General features: G+C 35.6%; 1 non-coding gene across 1 annotated transcript; it reads left to right on the plus strand.

The window, feature by feature from the left end:
• Nucleotides 1-12,362: 12,362 nt before the first annotated feature.
• On the plus strand, nucleotides 12,363-12,469 carry LOC111892861 (small nucleolar RNA R71). The gene has a single exon (XR_002850701.1). It is a non-coding gene; the product is annotated as a small nucleolar RNA R71 (small nucleolar RNA).
• The last annotated feature ends 10,352 nt before the right edge of the window (nucleotides 12,470-22,821 follow it).

Below are 22,821 nucleotides of genomic sequence, written 5' to 3' on the forward strand. Positions count from 1 at the left end.
TATAAAGCTAAGAACTAGAGTATGCATCATTCCTTAGCTCTTCAAGGGAATTCATTTGCATCAAACGGTTGCTCTTTAGTTCTTCCATGTCAAAGTTGCACCTTTTTAAAGCCCAATACGCCTTATGCTCGATCTCGACCGGTAAATGGCATTGCTTTCCATAAACTAACCTATATTGTGTAGTACCAATAGGTGTTTTGAAAGCTGTACGAAAGGCCCATAATGCATCATCTAGCTTATCCGACCATTCCTTGCGGTTGCTTCCCACCGATTTTTCTAAAATTCGCTTCAAGGCTCGATTGGTCACTTCGGTTTGTCCACTAGTTTGTGGATGATATGATGTGGAGAACTTATGGGTAACCCCATATTTCTTTAGCACTTTTTCCAATTGATCATTGGCAAAATGTGTGCCTCGGTCACTAATAAGGGCTTTCGGAACTCCAAATCGTGAAAATAGTTTCTTTAAGAATCGTACTACCACCCGTCCGTCATTTGTTGGTAACGCTTGTGCCTCCGCCCATTTGGATACATAATCGACCGCTACCAGTATGTACTTGTTCCCTTTGGACATGGGAAAAGGTCCCATGAAGTCAATGCCCCACACATCAAACACCTCGCACACTTGGATACTATGTTGTGGCATTTCATTTCGAGATGAAATGTTTCCCACTCTTTGACAAGCATCACATTCTTTGACAAATTGGGCTGCATCTTTAAAGATTGTAGGCCAATAAAACCCAATGTCAAAGATCTTCTTTGCAGTGTAGTGTGCTCCATGATGTCCTCCCGTGGGCCCGCTATGGCAATGTTCTAGTATTCTCCGGCTTTCCTTCCCGAACACACATCTTCGTATGATGCCATCCGCACAGCTTCGGAAGAGGTATGGGTCGTCCCAATAGTAATATTTGATTTCAGCAAAGAATTTCTTCTTTTGTTGAGTGCTATAGTCCTTCGGGATGTAATTTGTAGCTAAATAGTTAGCAATGTCTGCGAACCATGGCTCTTCTCCCACTGACACCATAATGTATTCGTCCGGAAAGTCGTCTCCATCTTTGTCTTCTTGCAATTGCGGGTTCTCTAGCCTGGACAAGTGATCAGCTGCTACGTTCTCCATTCCCTTCTTGTCTCGTATTTCTATGTCGAATTCTTGAAGAAGTAGCACCCATCGTATCAGTCTTGGCTTAGCATCCTGTTTGGAAAAGAAATACTTGATAGCCGAGTGGTCAGTAAAAATAGTAGTTTTAGATAAAACCAAATAAGGGCGCAATTTGTCAAAGTCATACACCACAGCTAGTAATTCTTTTTCCGTGGTGGTGTAATTTTCTTGGGCTGGGTTTAGGGTCTTGCTAGCATAATATATGGGTTGAAAGTGCTTATCAACCCTTTGACCAAGGACAGCTCCTAATGCATAGTCACTAGCATCACACATAATCTCAAAAGGTAAGTTCCAATTTGGTGCAATAATGATCGGGGCATTAGTTAGTTTTTCCTTTAAAAATTCAAATGCCTCTAAACACTCTTTAGTGAAATTAAATGGTGCATCTTTTAGTAGTAGTTGTGTTAGAGGTCTAGTTATTTTGGAAAAATCTTTTATGAAACGCCGGTAAAAACCCGCGTGTCCTAGAAAACTCCTAATGCCCTTCACATTGGTTGGTAGGGGTAATTTGGCAATAGTGTCTATCTTTGCCCTATCCACTTCAATTCCCATTTTGGAAATCTTGTGGCCCAACACTATACCCTCCTTGACCATAAAATGGCATTTCTCCCAATTGAGTACCAAGTCGGTTTTTTCACACCTAGCAAGGATTAAGTCAAGATTAGTGAGACAATCATGGAAAGATGATCCAAAAACGGAAAAGTCGTCCATAAAAACTTCCATGAATTTTTCCACCATATCGTGGAATATAGCTGTCATGCACCTTTGAAAAGTCGCGGGTGCATTGCATAACCCAAAAGGCATGCGTCTATAAGCAAAAGTCCCACTTGGGCAAGTGAATGTGGTCTTTTCTTGGTCCATTGGGTCTATGGGTATTTGAAAATACCCCGAAAATCCATCTAGAAAACAATAATAGCTATGGCCCGATAATCTTTCTAGCATTTGATCAATAAAAGGTAAGGGAAAATGGTCTTTACGAGTGGCATCGTTTAGCTTTCGATAATCGATGCACACTCTCCAATCGGTTACCGTTCGTGTCGGAATTAGCTCGTTCTTTTCATTGGTTATGACCATCATCCCTCCTTTCTTGGCACCACTTGGACCGGACTCACCCATGGACTGTCGGAAATGGAATATATAATTCCCGCATCTAAGAGCTTGACCACTTCCTTCTTGACTACTTCTTGCATATTCGGGTTCAGTCTTCTTTGGTGTTGTACAACCGGCTTTGCTCCTTCTTCCAGGTTGATCTTGTGGGAGCAATAGGATGGACTTATTCCCTTGATGTCGGTGATGCTCCATGCTATGGCCCGTTTCCTCCTCTTCAATACTTGCACGAGTTCTTCTTTTTCAGAATTGGTCAGGTCAGAGGCTATAATTACTGGCTTTTGGTTGCCTTCTTCGAGAAAAGCATACTCCAAATGATCTGGTAAGGTTTTCAGTTCCGATTTTTGGCTCTGAGTGACGGACTCGCCGAGTGCAAGTGAGGTACTCGGCGAGTTGGTGGCTGCATTCACGAATTCTGACTTTTCTTCAGATATATTCGGCGAGTAGATCGTCCCTACTCGGCGAGTAGGGCTGTCAGATTGCTTCATTAGTTCTTCATACTCCGCTTCTTCCAACAGTCTTTCAATTTCTAGTAAATCTTTTTCTGGATCAAATGCTTCATCTAAAGCTGCAAACTTGCTGGAATCTTCAGGTATGTCTTCCTCCAATAGTTCATCAAGCATGTCGATTGAGAATGTCGTGTCGTCACTGCTCCTAGAATACTTCATAGCTTGGTCCACCCCGAATGTTACTGAATCGTCCCCGGCCCACAAGGTGAGCTTTGAGTCTCTCATGTCTACTATAGCGTTGGCCGTGTTGAGGAAGGGCCTTCCAAGGATGATTGGTACTTGTGGATCCGCCTCCATGTCTAAAATGATGAAATCAGCAGGAAAGACAAATTTATCCACCTTGACTAGTATGTCTTCGTATATGCCTCTTGGAAAGGTGACTGTTTTGTTTGCCAAGTGTATTGCCATGCGAATTGGCCTTGGTTCCGGGAGATCTAGCTTCTTAAAGAACGAATATGGCATTAGATTCACACTTGCTCCCGAATCGGCTAAGGCATGAATGATGGTCAAGTTGCCAAATTGGCAAGGTAAGGTCAAGCTCCCCGGGTCGCCTTTCTTCTTAGGTAGCCTATTTAGCATAGCAGCTGAGCAGTTTTCGTTGAGTACCACCTTCTTCACTTCTTCCATCTTCTTTCTATTTGTGATAAGTTCCTTAAGGAACTTTGCATATTTGGGCATTTGCATGACGGCTTCAATGAATGGTATGTTGATTTGAAGAGTCTTGATGTGATCTAGAAACTTCTGATACTCCTCTTCCTGCTTCTCCTTCTTAGCTTGGGTTGGATATGGCATGGGAGGCTGATAGAGTTTTTCAGGAACCTGTGCGGTGGGATTTTGAGATGTACTCACCGAGTCCATACATGGTACTCGGCGAGTAGGACTGTTAGAGTGCAATTCTTGGTTTTCTGCTTGCTTTTCTGGCTCCTCCTTCTGTGATTTCTTGGATGACTCAGTCTGAATAGGTGCCAGGGGAGTGATTATCTTCCCACTTCTTGTTGTGACAATGTTTATTTGTGCGCCTCGTGGGTTATTTTCAGTTTTGCTAGGGAGTTCGCAAGGTGATCTTTGGTTGATTTGTTTAGCAAGTTGCCCAAGCCGTGTCTCTATATTGTGAATAGATGCTTGCTGGTTCCTTAGCATGGTCCTTGTTTCTTGAATTGTAGCATCAAGGTCACTGTGTCTTTTTTCTGAAGCAGCTACAAATTTTGTGAGCATTTCTTCCAAGCTTGGCTTCCTTTCTTGCATCGGCTCCTCTTTTTGGTAGAACCCTCTCCCCTTTTGCCTAAACCTTTCTGTTGGGTTTTGAGCATTCTAACACTTCCTAAGTGTACATGCAACCCTAAATACCTTGGATCTATGTTTTCTCTATTATACATGCAAATAAGAACATCCAAGGTATTATCCTAATCTAGCATACAAAACTATGAATGTAACAAGATAGAATACATACCTCTTGATGTAGCTTGATGTCTTCAAGCTTTAAGAGCTTAGCCCCAATAGTGTGGAAGCCTCAAGTGGAATCACAAATCACCAAGACACCTTGGAATACTTTAGAGAATATGATTACTTGGTTCTCTCTAGTGAAATTGGCTAGCCCTTCTTTAGTGTATCCACACTAGTGCCAATTTCACCAACCAAAGACATCTTTATATAGTATGGAGGATTAGGGTTAAACCCTAATACCCATGACCTTTCATTTCCTAGGATCCATGGGTTAAACACTCCATGGACTATCCATGAAAGCTTAGCCCAACCTAAATGAACTTGGCCCATTCCATATATATAAGAGTCCATATTTAATTAGTTCCTTTTGATCACTTAATTAATTATAAATTAATTCTTGATCAATACTAATTAAATAATATGATTCCATAATAATATATTAGAACTTATAATATATTAATATTAATCATAAACATACTATTCTCAAAAGATTATCCATATAAATTGTGTCGGTGAAGTGCAACCCAAATGGACCATGCCGGGTCGGGTCAAGTACATACCAAATATAGTTATGGACTTAGACATCAATCCAACAGTCTCCCACTTGGATAAGTCTAAAACTATTATTGCGTATGACTTCAAACCTAACTGGCAATCGTAGCTCTTAAAGCCGCTGTCGAACTCTGACCTTGTCGGTGAACTCTGACCTTTGTCAATGACTTGTCCATTAGATAAGGGATCATATATTCCTCCATTCTAGATATCATATGGACTGAGACATGGATTATAATCATTCTCTCTGTCCATTAGTTGTTTCCCGATTTGCGATTTATGACGACTGACTAATTGAACAAATCAAATCAGTCCTGGCCCGGCCGAGCACTTCCATTTGTCATCATCAAATCATCGAGGGGCCCACAGATATCGCTTTTATCCCGAAGGTAAAAGGAACGGATAAACTTCGACTCATATGGCTTGTTCTACTACTTGTTGAATCATACACAAAGGCACGTTTTATAACACCGAGTTACCGTATGCGTTTTCGTGCAATCAATGTACTATCAACTCATAGTAACAACTCATATCTCTAGGTTTGAAGAATATAAGATATTATCGTCTCATGATCACTCGTGATAAAATCCATGAAGTGATTCCAATGAGCGCGGGTTGAATCCAATACTCAGAACTTATGAGCACTCATGAGTGTTGTAGCCCTTTGTCCAACACCTTAGACCTCTACAAGCCAACCCATGACAGTCTTAATTCATATCTACTTCCAACATATGACCGACTGTGGATGGTTTGAATAACTTAGTCATTCCGGAAAAATAACCCAGTTTATTCGGGAAGTCAAAACATGCAAAATGAAACACAATAATAATTGAATCCAATATGGTATCAACCATTTGAACATAAATAAAACACCTTTTATTTATCACCATATGATTACACATTATTCATTGTATACTGTTTCAGCTATCAACTTTATTCTTGAATTTAAAACAATAGTTGTCCCATGCTCCAAGCATGTACACTATGTTTTCTTAAACACTAGTCACCATACACCAAGTATGCATACTATGTTTGTCTATGACCTTTACTTTGTGAACTAGATCAATTGAACATAACTTCAATGAATCTCTTTTCACATTCGCAAATCCTTACCGCAAATGCAAGAATTCCAAATTCATGCCATTTACTGAAATCTGTTAGATTCTAAACTTATATGCATTGATCCTCTTGTAACGATTATGCACAAACTCACAAAGACTTGGCAACAATCATTACAGAGTATTCCAAAGGAGATCAACTCCTTGGAAATATCCTTCTTGCATTAAGTTTCCTTAATCTTACACAGATTGAAAATTCTAACTTTGAAACATTTCCAGATTCCATTTTGACTATCACTTCTGAACAAGAGTTGCCTCCTTACAGATTATGTCAATATGGTCCTTCCAGAATTATCACTATACTTCCAATTTTCCTTGAGTAAACAACCTTTGGTAAACCTTAGATTGTCCTCGACAATTGTTTAATCCTTTTAGTCATATCCAGTTCTAAACCTTTTCCCTCCTTAATGCCCCAGGCATTTGAAAATTTTAGAACGGATGATTATAGCACATGTAATCGATCCTATATCCGAAGCATATGGGACACGATTCATGATGTCTCACATAAAGACTAAACCAGTCTTTTGCTATAACATTTCCATTTCTATTTGCCAAGTTCTCATAATTCAGATTATGAAAAGGGATGCCGTAATCATAATCGAATTTTAGAACGCAAATAATGGACCCATATACAGAATTTCCTTATGTTGAGCCATTCCAACATGAAATTCATATATATCCTTGACTAAATGATTAAACCTCACGATCTAAACTTGTAGATTTGAGATGAAGTATAATTTCCTCTCCCTTAATTATAGCAAAACAACTCTTTCCCAATTGAAACTTTTGTTTTTCTATAATTAACATTGCTAACTTGCAATACTTATCATAATTATCATGCTCCCACTAACATGATGATTATTAGCATAACACTTATGCTCCCACTAGCTTTGACATGTACCCAGAAATCAGCTGGACTTCTAGAAATCAATACTTCATTGACTTTCTTACCAAAGTTCAGATTTCTGATACTAGATTGTTTTGATAAGACTTTATCAAAATCATACACCTTCCCTTAGATAGCACACTTGTGAGTCTAAACAATTATGAAGAGGTATGCCGTAATCATAATGGTTAGACCTTTTTGCCACTTCTCACAAGTCCAGGTTAGTGTGCCGGTAAACCACACACGCTCCACTAACGACTTTGAGAATGCAAATATCACAATTGCTATCTAGCTAAAATCTACTTAGTGAAAGTGTTTCCTCACCATCATTTTCATGAATCGGAGAGAAACCTTATGACACTTAGATTTAATGGTGTATGTGTCCTTATCCATGTGAATTGTCAAAATCATAGTCACAAGACAAGGATAATGACAAATCCAAACTCATATGGACTGAACTTAATCTTAATTTCTTGCCACCTGGCAGTTCAAGGGCCTGCCATTGCTTCCAAGTTGTTGTGCAACCAATTGAGAACTCTAAGAACTCATATGCAAAGCCAACTTTAACTGGAATGGGCACAGAATATGTCAACATGATAGGTTATAAACCTCAAGTCATGTTCTAGAGAAGAACTTCAGGTTTTATTCTTGATTAGTTCTTGAGACTTTCAAGACCTTTAAGACTCCCACTGTCCTCTTGACCTATAAGACTCCCTTGTCAAACATCCAAGAGATAGTGCGGATTCTAATCAAGACAAACACTTCACACATTTGGCCTAAGTTGGTCTTTGTTTTATCCAAAACATCACAACTTACCAATTTCAAATGTACAAGAGTAGAAAACTTTTACTCTTACATTTAACAAGTGTTTTACACCTTCTTTAAGACATGTCACTCAAGTTACAATCTTGGAGTATGACTCTAAGACTTGTATTGGAACGAAGTATGACTCATCTTCTTGATTTAACCATTTCAACAATTCAAGATCCCTCTTCTTAGTCATAAGAATGCACTAAGATTTCCTTAGAGAACTAATTGTGATATGGTTTCTTAATCATTAAGATGATCACAAAACTGATACTAAAGTACTCTCCCATCTTTTCAGATTTGAGAGACTTTTATCCTTCTGCCTAATCTGATTCTTCTTATTCGCTCTGCCTTACATTGGAACCTTTTTTCCAATGTCTCAGAGTTACACTTAAGCATGTAAGTATAATCATATTTACTGAGCTTTAGTAAACTATGACGAATAGTCTTATCAAACTTTTGTGGTGGACTTAATCAGTGCATAAGAATGTGTACTCGATCCCTTAGTCCTTTACTTGACTCACACATCCATGTGAACAAGTAATTAGTCTTAATTTTCCAAAACTTGGAAGTTCTCATTCATCATGCTATACAACTTGCATGATTCCAAGTTCCGGTCCACTTGAAACTTGGGTGATGAGAATCTTTCCTTATTTGGTAAATTTAGACATTACCACAAATGAAAGAATCAATTTTATATTTCCACTCTTGCTCTTAATGGAATCATATAAGCAACAATTTTCCCTCAAATGCCATTGTAACTTGGGTGATGAGAATCTTTCCTTATTTGGTAAATTTAGACATTACCACAAATGAAAGAATCAATTTTATATTTCCACTCTTGCTCTTAATGGAATCATATAAGCAACAATTTTCCCTCAAATGCCATTGTAAGGATATTTTAAAATAAATAAAATAAAAATTTTCTTTTATTTTAAACTTTGCGGAAAACTTATCCTTACAATCCATATGAAAACTTGTTGTTACCTATTCCTAAGCAATATCTCACAACTCCTAAGAAGTAGCTCAAGAATCCGATCTTCAAACTATGCGATAGAAATCCATCTACGCCATCAGATTCAGCATATTCTTTCTTTAAGTTTCTTCACTTTTCTTTGATTCTTAAAACATCACCATGTGACCCAGTCACATCATGTATCAAGAATCTCAGAATAGAAACTTAACAGAGTTAGATAGTGGACTTTACCTGAAGTAGAGTCAAACTTATTGACTTTAACATCCTTAGGTAAATCTGGCAGCTTCGCAACCAATGCCCCTTCCTTTGGCAATATAAACATATGGACCCTTTTGATAAAGGTACACGGGACTATCACAGACTTAGCTTTTCTCTTTACCATTTGGTCAACCGAGTTGACTATGGCCGATCCCTTTCCACTGGGAAGAGAGAGCTTTACTAGATATCCAATGTCATCATTGTCAATGTCCATAAAGTTTTAGGAAGTTGATCTTAACAAATAGATAAGATCATTAAGGGTCTTGTCATAGTCTGTTTCATAGGTGTTCCAAAAGAACTCACTATGTGACTTAGAAAGTGATTGAACCACCAACTTTCTCAAGACTTTGACACCCAACTCTCCCGGCTTGTCAATATGTGACTACATCTCCAAGATGTGATCACACCTAGACCTTGCCTTGCCAATAGGGCTTGAGTGACCTTAAACATTTCAAGAACTTGAGGGTTAGGGAGAATAGTTGGAGGAGGAGAAAGAAGTATGATATCCATGGGACATCATCTTCATTAGGAAACCTTGTTTCAAGAGATTTGGGAAGATCATAGGTGCCTAAACCAGACAACTTTTGGGAGATATTCAAGATAGTTGATTTAAAGTCCTTAATATGACACCCAATATGAAATATTAAGGCTAGGACCCAACAAACTATTTTATAACTTAGAAGAGGTATGCCGTAATCCAAGCTATAAAATATTTGAAGGTAGGTGAATGACGATTCACCAATTTCCACCAAGATAAACGAAATGTATTATTAGGTTTTAATTGGTTTTGAAACTCCTAGATCTTTGAGATTCATTGAATTGTTCAAAGGCATGTTTCAATCTCGAGTGTGCCCTTCAGGTTTTGTGACTGGGATGCCGAGGATCACAAAACAAGGTGTGAAGTAACCATGCAAATCACTTGGTACCCTTAATAAATTACCCCTCAATCGATGTGCCGGTTAACCACACACGCTCCATCGATACTATGATAAATATTAAGTCACCCTTTACCTACCTTGTTAAGTCCAAGTTAGTGTGTCGGTTAACCACACACGCTCCACTAACGACTTAGACAAAGTGTAAAGTGTAATTTCATGGGTTAGCACCTTATTCACATTTTTCCTAAGTAACTAAGATTGGGTATTATTAAGAGTTTAGTTACTTAGTATTATCATTAATACTTTTAATGAATGAGAATTATAGTCTTGTCAAACCCGTTCGGCTAACGACCCTCCACCGGTCAAGCAAGCGGTGGGTGAGAGTGGACACCCATTAAGTTGCCATTTTATAGGCAACAACCTTATACCCACCTTATAGACCGGCTTCGTGAATGAGGCGTACTAGCGGTAAGACTGACTTTACTCTTATACATATATATATTATTAACTTATAATATTATAAAGTATAAGGGTTGAATTTTAACTTTTAAAATTCTAAGGGCTAACTTGGAATTAAAGTATTCATAAGAGAAAACTTTACAAATTCCAAAACTTGAGGGCAAGTTTTGAAACTATTCAAAACTAATTAATTCCATAACTTATGTGTTTAAAGTAGTTTTAATCCAAAAACTCTTCAAGTTCCATAACTTGAGGACAAGTTATGGAAGACTTTAAACTAATAAAAGAATTAACTTTTCTTTATTTTATAACTTATGGAATTAATTAAGGTTACACCTTTTTTTTATTTTTTTTTATTTTATTAAATGAAGAGACTCTTGGTCCTCCATAACTTGAGGACAAGTTATGGAGTCATAAAACCATTTAATTAGAACTAGACTCTTCATTTTTGTAACCTTTGCCAATTTTTATGAGTTTTATGATTCTTAAATGTGACTTTTCATATAACTTGAGGACAAGTTACAAAAACACATTTTAGAATCAATTCTTAGATTAATTTGGATTAAAACCAACTATCACATAATTTTATTCATTAATCTAAATTCACTCATAAAACAAGGTAACACAAAAAACTTTTGGTGATCCATAACTTATTCTTAAGTTATGGAATCCTTTAAAACATTAACACCAAATTTTGTAACTCCATAAAAACTTTGAATCAATTTTTTTTTTTAAAACCTTTTCATATCCATAACTTATGGAGGTTTCAAAAAATAAAACTCTTTAGATCAAACTTTTAAAACTAATAAAATAATCATATTATTTTATCTTTTATTAAATTTGACCTAATTCAACTCATAAAGCAAATTATTCAAATTTTACAAATAATTAGTTTTTCACAAGAACAAGTAATTATCTTAAAATTTGACAAACTTCATGTTTTTTTTTTCAACTTTGAAAATAAAATATTTGCATCAATATAACAGAAAACAACCCGTGGCTCTGATACCACTGTTGGGTTTTGAGCATTCTAACACTTCCTAAGTGTACATGCAACCCTAAATACCTTGGATCTATGTTTTCTCTATTATACATGCAAATAAGAACATCCAAGGTATTATCCTAATCTAGCATACAAAACTATGAATGTAACAAGATAGAATACATACCTCTTGATGTAGCTTGATGTCTTCAAGCTTTAAGAGCTTAGCCCCAATAGTGTGGAAGCCTCAAGTGGAATCACAAATCACCAAGACACCTTGGAATACTTTAGAGAATATGATTACTTGGTTCTCTCTAGTGAAATTGGCTAGCCCTTCTTTAGTGTATCCACACTAGTGCCAATTTCACCAACCAAAGACATCTTTATATAGTATGGAGGATTAGGGTTAAACCCTAATACCCATGACCTTTCATTTCCTAGGATCCATGGGTTAAACACTCCATGGACTATCCATGAAAGCTTAGCCCAACCTAAATGAACTTGGCCCATTCCATATATATAAGAGTCCATATTTAATTAGTTCCTTTTGATCACTTAATTAATTATAAATTAATTCTTGATCAATACTAATTAAATAATATGATTCCATAATAATATATTAGAACTTATAATATATTAATATTAATCATAAACATACTATTCTCAAAAGATTATCCATATAAATTGTGTCGGTGAAGTGCAACCCAAATGGACCATGCCGGGTCGGGTCAAGTACATACCAAATATAGTTATGGACTTAGACATCAATCCAACACTTTCCTCCTTGGCTTTCTTGTACTCTTCATAAGGGAGCCAATCTTTCTTTTGTTTTCGCCAGTCTGCATCATACCGGTCTCCACTTGAGTAACACACTTGCGCCTTCTTGTTGCCATTTTCATCTAAATCACATTCTCTAGTGAGGTGAGGCCCATTGTAGTTTTCACAACCCACCCGAATAGCATGGATTGTTTGATCCATTTTATCCATCCTCCTATCCATGGTTTTTAGCATAGCCATGACCGCAGATAAGTCTTCAGTAGCAGCATAAGCGGCTCCCCTAGTGACATCGTGTCTAGGGTTATGGTATTCTCTAGAGTGTTTAGAGAATTCTTCAATCAATTCTTTAATCACCGGGGGCGGCTTCTTTGTAAGTGGGCCTTGCGAGTCTAGTAACTGCCTGGTTGTGACATTGACTCCATCATAGAAGATGGACACTTCTTGCTGGCTGTTGAGGTCATCGTGTGGGCAGTTTCTTAGTAAGCTCTTATACCTTTCCCAAGCTTCATATAGAGACTCTCCAGCTTGTTGTTCAAAGTTAGCAATGGCCTTCTTCAACTTGGCTATCTTGGAAGGTGGGCAGAAGTGATCAATGAATTCTTCTTTCATCTTGGCCCAAGTGGTGACTGATCCGGGGGGAAGTGATTTAAGCCAGTCTTTTGCAGCACCCTTGAATGTCACTGGAAGCATACGAAGTAGCTGAGTCTCGCGGGGCACATTTGGAACATTGAAGTAATCAGCTACATCATTGACTTCATCCAAGTGTTTGTAGGCATCTTCAAGGTCTTTTCCATAAAAAGGTATTTCCTTAAGTAAAGCTAGGATATGACCCTTTAGCACGAAGGTAGCAATCGCGGGAATTGCGGGTTGCACAAGTCCCGGGCCAGTGTCGTCTCGCATCCTCTTCTTCCATTCTCCCATGGGGATTTCATCAATGTTAGCCATTGTGACAGCTAACTCTTCCTCGGATTCGGTTTCGTGCTCGTATGTCGGGTCCTCTTCTTCTTCGGTCTCGTACTCGATATCTTCCTTAGCCGGTTCGTCGATTACTAAGGAAGCACTGGATGCTCCTGATTTGCTGCTCTTCTTTTTCCCAAAAACAGTCTTCAAATTGGACAAGGGTGATTTCTTTGGTGTACTTGAACTATCCACGTCCTTTCCCTTGTTTCTTTTCAATGCGGTTTCGGGATCTTCAAACGGGGGTACCAGCGGTGTGTTTGATCCTCTGGTCATGAAAGTCCTGAAATAAATAGAATAAAAGCATAAAAAGAACCAAAAAAAATGTACTAAAAAAATTAAAATTTACTGCTAAATAAACTGCTACTCGCCGAGTAGGTGCGATTGCACTCGGCGAGTATCCGTGATAATTTGAAAAAATTCTAAATTTAATACTAAGCTAAAACAGATTCAAAAACCTAATTACTAATTACTAAATTGCAATAAATGAACTCTATGCAAGTAAACTCACACAAAGGATCGAAAAAATTAGGAATTAGATTAATTATTTAGAACCGTTCCCCGGCAACGGCGCCAAAAACTTGATGTGTGTGAAATGCACTTGTTTTATCCCTACTTTTAATTAATAAATTTAACACACAAAGGCAGTGAACCTGTCTTTTAGTGGTATAGATTAGTAAGTAAGGTGTCGAACTCAGGGAACGGGAAATTAAACTAATAACTAATTTTAACTAAAACAACTAATAAAAGTAAAAGGGGTTTCTTCTAGTTTTGCAAGACTAGAAACTTAGGCACACTAAATTAACTAAATAACTAAAGCAACAACTATTCACCAAGTTTGATAAAGATGTTTCTATTTAGGTTCAACCAATTCACTCCTATGGTTATTTGTATTTATGATAGATTAATTGCTATTGGTTACCAATTATAATGGTTAGGTTCATGTTCATTACTCCTAACCCTTAGACAATTAACTAATTTAAGCGGTGATCAAGTGTTTAAACTAATTAATTCCCTAGATTAATGGTTTGGATTAAATAAGATTTGTAATGGCAATTAAGTTATTAATTCAATTAACCTCTTGTTTGATGGTTTCTCAAACAAGCTCACACATTAATCTTCCTATTGTCTTATTAATCTTAGTTTCATAAGCATTACTTCTAAGCATATGTTTTAGTGTTCACATAGACATATGAGGTTAACAACTAAGAGATGTTCATGCAGCCTAATTGTCTTCCAATTAACAGAAAATAGTAGTGATTAATGCATAAGGTTCTTTAACAAACTTAATTTAATAAATCACCAATAAGCAATCAAACAAAAACTAATAATTAAACCATAGGAGTTCCTTGGTATTCCCCAAACAGAAACAAAAACGAATTTAGTTCATAGTTGCAGTAGAAACAAACATAAAAACAAGGTTTTCTAGATCAAACATATTCAATTCTTAAATCTAAGTGGTAGGATTGACCTAATTTCTTGAATTCTTCAAAAGATTGAAGCTTAGGGTTCCTCAGCGTCCTCTAGGGCTCTTAATCGCAGCTTGACCTTCAAAAATTGCCAGGAATGTCGTCACATTCGATAAAGATTCAGTTTTTATAGATATCTCAAAACAGGGTGTACTCGGCGAGTAGCAGGACCAACTCGCCGAGTAGGTGCATAGTTATCCGTCTTGAATCAGGAATCGTAGCTATCTTCTGGAACATCCTCGTGTACTCGACGAGTAGAGTTGTCTACTCGCCGAGTAGGTGGTCTTTTGTCTCTTATTTTCATTCTTTGATCTTCAATTTCTCCTCCTTGCTTCCTTTTACTTCCAAGCATATCTTCTGGACTGAAAACAAAATTCAAAACATTTTAAGTACCTTTTGTCCACATTATTCATATAATTAATTAAAAATGATTAAGAATATGTACTAAATAATTAACTAATTATGCACATATCACTCCATCACCCTTAAACCATAGAAAAGTGGAAAACCCTAACCTTAATCCCTCTTGGTGGTTTTGGCTCATCCTTAGTGGTTTTGGTGCTTTGGTAGCTTGAAAAAGAATAAGGTGTTCTAGAGTGTTGATACAGCAAGGAAACTTCATCATCATCATCCTCGTGTGCACATTCTGGACCTTTGTAGATGTCTAATGTTCAAAATTTATGCTTCTAGGTTGCTAGATCTATGTCCTTGTCCCTTTATCTTCAAGTTTGAGCAAGTTGAAGTGATGTGATGGGATTCCATAAAGTTGTCAACTTTATGGATCCTTGAATCCTTTTGAGCGTTATTTGGTTTAGATCTGGGATTTGGTCATGAACTGGGAACCTTTCATGAGTTTTAAGTCATCTTCGTGGCCTTTGACCTAGATTGGATTGAAGAAATGCATGGAACATGCATGTCCATAAATTTTTCATTTTTATGGACCTTTGGAGTCCCCTATAGCTTCTGGAAAAGTTGGACTTGAAGACTTATTGGATTAAGGACTCAAACCATTAGGATTTTGATTCAGGCAGTGGTCATGTCATGATCAAGAGAGTGTCAAGACGTGACGATGGAGGATTCCTTGATTAATTTGTCTGAATATGCTCACGACATCATGATGTCAGCTGTTGGGCTATCCCTTACTGAGTTAGATGAGTTGGAGTGTGGCCGAGTTGGAAGCGGTTCGAGTGCATTCTCATGACATAAGCAAGGTTTGGTCACGACATGAGGGTCAACTATTGGCATTGTTGGCAATTGACTTTGACATTGACCGTTGACTTTTTGATATGGGTTGACTTTTGGTCAAGATTGTTAGATTTAGTGTGTAGCCTAAGGTTGGAACTTATATGTTTTCTTAGGAGGGTTGTAGCATCTGTTTTGTGGCATTGAGCTACGGTTTACCTTACTTTGAGAGAAAGGTGAGTCTTCCTACTATACTATGTAGGATGCTACTTGTCTATGTGATACTTGCATGGAAGACCAAGTGGTGGCCCGTGGAATATGTATGAAAGACCAGGTGGTGGCTCCTAGCAATTATATGCATGACCAAGAGGTGGCTCTTAGCACTAGTACATAAGACCATGAGTTGGCTCCTATTTTAACAAGGAAAGACCATGATTAGCTCATAGCCCCCAACAATTATATATATGTTGCTAGTTATCTTTGTGATGCTTGAAAGGAAAACCAGGAGGTGGCTCTTAGCACTAGTACATAAGACCATGATTTGGCTCCTATGTTAACAAGGAAAGACCATGATTAGCTCATAGTCAATAATGATAGTAAGACTATGGATGACCCATAGCATTCTCTATCTTATGTATGGTATATGATATTTTGGGGAACTCACTAAGCTTTGTGTTTATGATTTTGTGGTTTAAACATTTTTAGGTACTTCCAGTTCCAAAAGGAAGGGACCGGCTTGAATGCACCGCTTTGTGTTTATGATTTTGTAAAATGAAATTTTTTATTCGCATTTTTAGTACGTTACATCAGGAAACTGACTTTTCTGCGAGTCATCCGCCTCAATCAAGTGAGTGCATAGTTACTTTCATGAACATGATTTAATACAAGTATTTATTAAAAGTATAAAATATTAGTTGAAACTTTATATGTGAATTATATGCTTATTATTTGGAATATGTGTTAAATGTATATTTTGTAATACTTACACTGTACGAACCAGATAAGATTATATTTATGTTAAAAGAAATATTTGGTAATACTACATGACTATCTTAAAATAAGTACTATTACTTAAGAAGATTATATGCATACCGAATACTTACCCTTTGAACTTTGTGCTAAATGTATACATGTATTATGATAAGTATTTTCCTAACTTAAGAATCATATTCAAAATTAATTACAGGTATAGTAGTCATGTCTAGTTACAAACTAAGAATCATGTAAAATACTTAGTTCAAAGTAAATTGAATGAGTGCTTATTTATACCTAGCATGACGGTAATATTGTATAAACATGAAATTTGTGTTTAAGATAGATTATGGGTTTAATAGTCATGTCTAGTTACAAACTAAGAATTGAAAGGAATGGTTTGCTCCATTAAGATGGATTTTGTGTAGTTTTATACTAGGGATGTGTGTGAGATTGGAACGAAGCGTAGAGCTATAATTTATGGCGAGTTACATACCAGAGTACTAAACTAGTCTTCCTTCTCTTTTTGGACAACCAAAAATGGTTGGTCTGTATCAGACAATCGGTTAGGTATGGTTGGTTATCTACTAGAGTAAGAAGTCAACACTAGACTAATCTAAAAAGTCTCATTAATTACGTTGTTAATGTGGATTTATAATCCACTGATGTATTTTTATAACATAAAGGGCGTCCATTCCCATAAGTATTTATACTCTATCTCCCCCTCATGGTTGTCTTTATTGACTTGTAGTGCCAATGGATCCCCAAAACAGAAAAGTTTACTTGTTTCTTATAGTGATTCATCATGTTAGATATGAAGGATTAATGGTATGGGATCAGTACGTGAGAATCAACGTGATGATGTAGATTGTCTTATGGATATCTATTTTAAATGATATATTGATGTTAATAGTTGGTTTTGCAGGTTTATTCAATATAGATTATTATCATAATAAGATTGTGAGATTGAAAACCTTATGTGTCTCACCAGGTTTTGCCAAACCTGGCCCACTCAAACTATATGTATCACATGTAGCATGATTAAAGCTATTGGAAATTGATTAGGATGTCAAGTGATTTAGAGACAATCTACAATAGTATGCAGGACTATTAAGTCTTTGGATTGTATCAATGTTACATATTGATTATAACATTCTTAGATTTTTGTATTTTGAAACATCTTTATTCAAGATATTTTAGTAAAAAATAAAGTTTTTGAAAAATGTTTTTACTGAGATTTTCCGCAAATAAAAATAATATGGTTTTCAAAGCATAAATAAACGTTTTTTTTTCGATTTTGGTAAATAAGAGATGTCACATTTCTTAAACCCTAGTTTCTTTTACAAAATTAGTTTTTTACAAGTTTGTTTTTTTATGAATTCTTTTTACAGATTTTTTTTACAAATTGTACTTTTTTCAAAATTTTAATAACTTATTAATTTTTATCTTGTTTTTAAGATTTTTTTTCCTTTTTATTTTTTTTAAATTCGTTTTCATGTATTCAAGGATGTAAAAAATCATGCTTACATATTCGTTTTCATAAATTAAAACTATACTTTTATGCATAATTAAACAGACCTATATTATAAATCATGCTTTGCCTATTTTATATTCACAAATACAATTCGAAATTCAACCTTTAACTCTAATACAATAAGGAAATGACTCTTGAGGGTAACTAACTGTTGCGTTTGTTTTTATTTGGTCAATTTCCTTTTTTTTGTACTCAATATACTATCGAACATGTTGTCCATGTTCACCATAACTTCATCTATTTTTGATCTGTGATAGTCGGTCAAAGGGTTATGGTGAACACACACAACAAGTTCGATGGTATATTGAGTATAAAAAAAAACGAGAAAGGCCAAGTGAGAACAAACTCAACAGTTGGTTACCCTCCTGAGTCATTTTCCTTGAAATGTTAAATGAAATTAAAGTTGCAAAATTATCAAAGACTACAACCTTCTTTGGCCATAACGTATATGAAGAGCGTTTCGGAGGGGTAACTTTGTTAAAACATGGTCTATACAATGTTTATTATGGTTAGCTGCCAACACCTCTCTGCAAAAGGATATTGTTGTGTATGAGAAGTATATTTATCAGCATAAACGTTTACCTCAAGGCATCTTATGGTGTTGTGTCTGCAAAAACTGCATGATAATGTACATATTGATGTTGTATCTTATCCTATGAATTCAATCTTAAAGTTAAGTAAACTCAAAAATCACAGCACTTGTGATTCCACTCGTTTGTAGACTTGTCTAGAATTCATGATACATAAATCATTTGATTGGAAATGTAAATGTAGTCATGAAATGCACCAGCTTATTCATGATTCCCCTAATAAATATTCAAGTGCATAACAAAGTTGTACATGTATGAATAATGTTCTTTCGTGGGTGATGTTTTGAAGAGAAGCAAGAATGAATCTCATAAAGTGATTAATATCAGCATGAAATGACGTAGGATTTACTATAAATGAGTAAAGGGAAAATAACTCATAAGGGTAACCAACGTTTGAGTTTGTTCTCATTTGGTCCCTTTCCTTTTTTTGTACTCAATATACCATCGAACTTGTTGTTTGTGTTCACCATAACCATTTAACAGGCTATCGCAGGTCAAAAGTCGGTCAAAAGGGTTATGGTGAACACAAACAAGTTCAATGGTATATTTAGTACAAAAAAAGGAAATTGACCAAATGAAAACAAACGCAACAGTTAGTTACCATCAAGAGTCATTTTCCAAATACAATATATAATAAGACAATAGTTTATGTTTTTGCGAAAGGAAATATATGGTATTTTATAAGAACAAAGTCACACATCCCTTCAAATTATATTTATAAATTTATACTTTTTGTCCACAATACAATACGAGTATACGACTTGAACATTTTAAGAGGGACACATTTTTGTAAATGATATATGCATTTGTACATACTACCTATAAGTTATAAAATGCTTAATCTGCATTTAGGAAATACAAAAAATGAAGGCTTTTTAGTTTTAAAAAAGGATATAAAATAACGCATTTATAAATATTATTCTAAAAGAACCACTTTAGATGAAACAAATGACAAAAAAAATCTAAGAACATATTCATATGTAATAGTTAAGACAAAATTGAAAAAATGGTTCCTATGTTTGTCAAAATTATATGGTTTTTGACCAAAAAGATTTGGTGATGCATCGGTGATCCAATTTCGAATATTTTGTGTAGTTTTGGTGTATATTGTTGATCTTTTTGTGTGGTTTTGGTCCATACCCCACATGAAAGGACAAATATGCCCTTCATTATTTGATTTTTAATTTCTTTTATTTAATTTCTTATTATTTTGATTAAAAAAATATATCACCCACCTCTCTCTCTCTCTCTCTCTATCTCTCTCTCTCTCCTAGACATCATTCTCCTGGACCATCACCGACTGATGTCTAAATTGTAAAGATGAACTCTAAATTCTTCCCACTAACTATCGGTTCACAGACAAGCTGGAAGGGGTAATGGAGAGTAAAACAAACCAAACTAAACCAAAATCTATAACAAAACTCAAACCAGTTTCCATAAAATCAAAGTGATGGCTCCGATGAAATCTAAGGAAGGAAGAAGTGGGAACAAGATCAGGAACCAGATTGGAGTTTGCATCTATAGATGACTAACGATTCGATAGCAGAGAAATGGGGTATCAAACATGTTTGCATCTTCACCACCACTTGAATTGATTTTTATGTATGAAACTCGAACCCAAAAATCATTTTTTTTCGGATCCGATGAACTTCCCTCCACCACCACCTAAATCGTTTTTGTGTGTGAAACTCGAACCAAAACAAACAACAAGATCCAGATTCCAAGGCTGAGAGAAGATGAAATCAACTTTGATGATTTTTTCCCCAATCCAAACCTAAGTGTGCGTGTCTATTTCCAGATCTGCCTCTGTCATCGTCAACTTACAGAAGATCTAAAGTCAACGATCCTCCAATCACCTCCATTAATGTCGCCCACATCTCCTTCTTTCCTTCTTCGAACTCGAACCCTTATTTTTTTCTTTTATTTGTTCGATCGCAAATGACACTTCTCTATTCAATTACAGCCCCTCATTCTTCAACATTCTTCATTCTCAATATTTTTTTTTGAGTTGTAGTTTATTCAGAAGATAAATGGAAGAACAAGGCATATGGGGATGATGGGTTCTTGATGGCGGTGATCATTCATGGTGGGTTGAAGATTAATATCATGGTGATTGTGTGAAGGCTTGATTTTTCTCGGCATAATTGGTGATTGTTGGTGGTTATGGTGATGACCGAAGGATCCGATTCGATAGAGAAAGGAGGGGAGTACGAGTCATTCTTTATGTTCTTAAACGTGGATGAGATATATATATATATATATATATATATATATATATATATATATATAGAGAGAGAGAGAGAGAGAGAGAGAAATTAACTAAAAATATTAATTTATATAAAAATATAAATAAAATAAATATAAAACGTATTATAGACTTTTCAAACTAGGGACCAAAAACACACGAAACATTTAAATTTAGACCATAAACCATATAATTTTTGTCGATAGTTAATTATTTTTGTTTGGATAAAGATCCAAAAAAGTGGCATTCCTAGTTCCTTCTGCAGAATACCAATTTTTCAATCACTCGGCGTTGGTGTTACCACACAACATTTTAATAAATTACTATAAAAATAAATTATAATTATAATTTTTTTTCGATTTTACCTTTATCGGACGCAATTCCAAAAACTTTTGTAAATTACAACTTCGTCGTCCGTAAAATCCAGTTTTTTATCAACATTCACGCTAACTCGTCTTTGGACTAGCATGGGTAATTAAACAACACTTAGAAAAAAATTGTATATTATAAGTATTCCAGATCATCATTCCGGAATAGATCATGAGGTTTCAGACAACGTTCATCGTATTCCGGACCTACATTACCATTCCGGAACGCCTACAATACCTAATTCCGGACTAAAACAACCGATCAAAATCACATTACAAAGTACTTACATGACATTCATACACGTACAACAACAAAAAGATAAAAAAAGATATTCTAGAGTTGTTCCTCATGTTTCAGACCATTCCGAAATACGTAATTTGTTTAAGAAAATCAAATGCAAAGTAAGTTAAAGTGTAAAACCTACTTGGTTTGACGAATCTATGCTGGAATTTTGATTCGAAATGTGGGTAGACGGTGCTTCGGGTATGCTAATTCCGAAATGCGTATTCTGGATTTTATATATATATATATATATATATATATATATATATATATATATATATATATATATATATACACACACACACACACACACACTATTAGGCTAAAATATTGGGCTTGGACCGGTTTTCGAGTCCGGAATGACCCATTCTGGAACAAAAGGTTATTTTTTATTTAAAAAATTGATGATATTTTAGAAAAAGAACCCAAAAAAATATTAGATGTTATTATAATATAAATGAAATGATATTCCTACATATCGTATATTATGTTGAAAGTCATATCGTATATTATGTTAAAGTCTTTAATATTTTGATAAATGATAATTCATCATGCTTCCAAGATTATTATATATAATATGTATGGGCCATTTTATTATAATTTTTTCTATACATACAATTTTTAGTATGTTATTATAATTTAAATGAAATGATATTCCTACATATTAAAAGGGGTGAAAATGAAATAAGTAAGATGATGAGGGGGTTTGAATGAACTAAATAAGTAATATGATGGGGGGATTTGTAAATTGAAAATTATTTTGGTAGATTTGAGTCGTTCGGTGATTATAAAAGACAAACTACTTTGAAATAAGGGATAATGACTTGATAGGGTAACATACTATTGCTTTTGATCACATTTGGTCACTAAACTTTTTTTCGTGTTCTAATAGCCATTTAATTTGTTGATTCGTGTAAATTTTCCCCCTATGATTTCTTTTTTCTGGTTTCAGTGTACTGGTCAATCCTACGTGTCAGTTTGATCCTATGTGGCATATAGGGCTAATGTTATTAAAAGAGGGGTGTATGTGGTTCCTTTATTGTGCCCTAATACCCCGATGGCTTCCTCTTATAGCTTCTCATCATCCCTCAATCGATCAAGCAAGAAATCGACAGTGAACGATCCAAAAACTTGTGATTGTGGGTTCCTTGCACGTATTCTAACGTCAACAACACCAAAGAATCTAGGGAGGCATTTCATGGTGTGCAATGAGGTAAGTTATTTAACTTGAATCTTCTTCCTTTTCTGATTCTTTTTTCCTAATTTGAGATCTCATTATGAGTTATTTGTGTTGAATGGTAAATGCAAATATT

Source organism: Lactuca sativa, chromosome 9 (assembly GCF_002870075.4).
Source record: "Lactuca sativa cultivar Salinas chromosome 9, Lsat_Salinas_v11, whole genome shotgun sequence".
Lineage (NCBI taxonomy): Eukaryota > Viridiplantae > Streptophyta > Magnoliopsida > Asterales > Asteraceae > Lactuca > Lactuca sativa.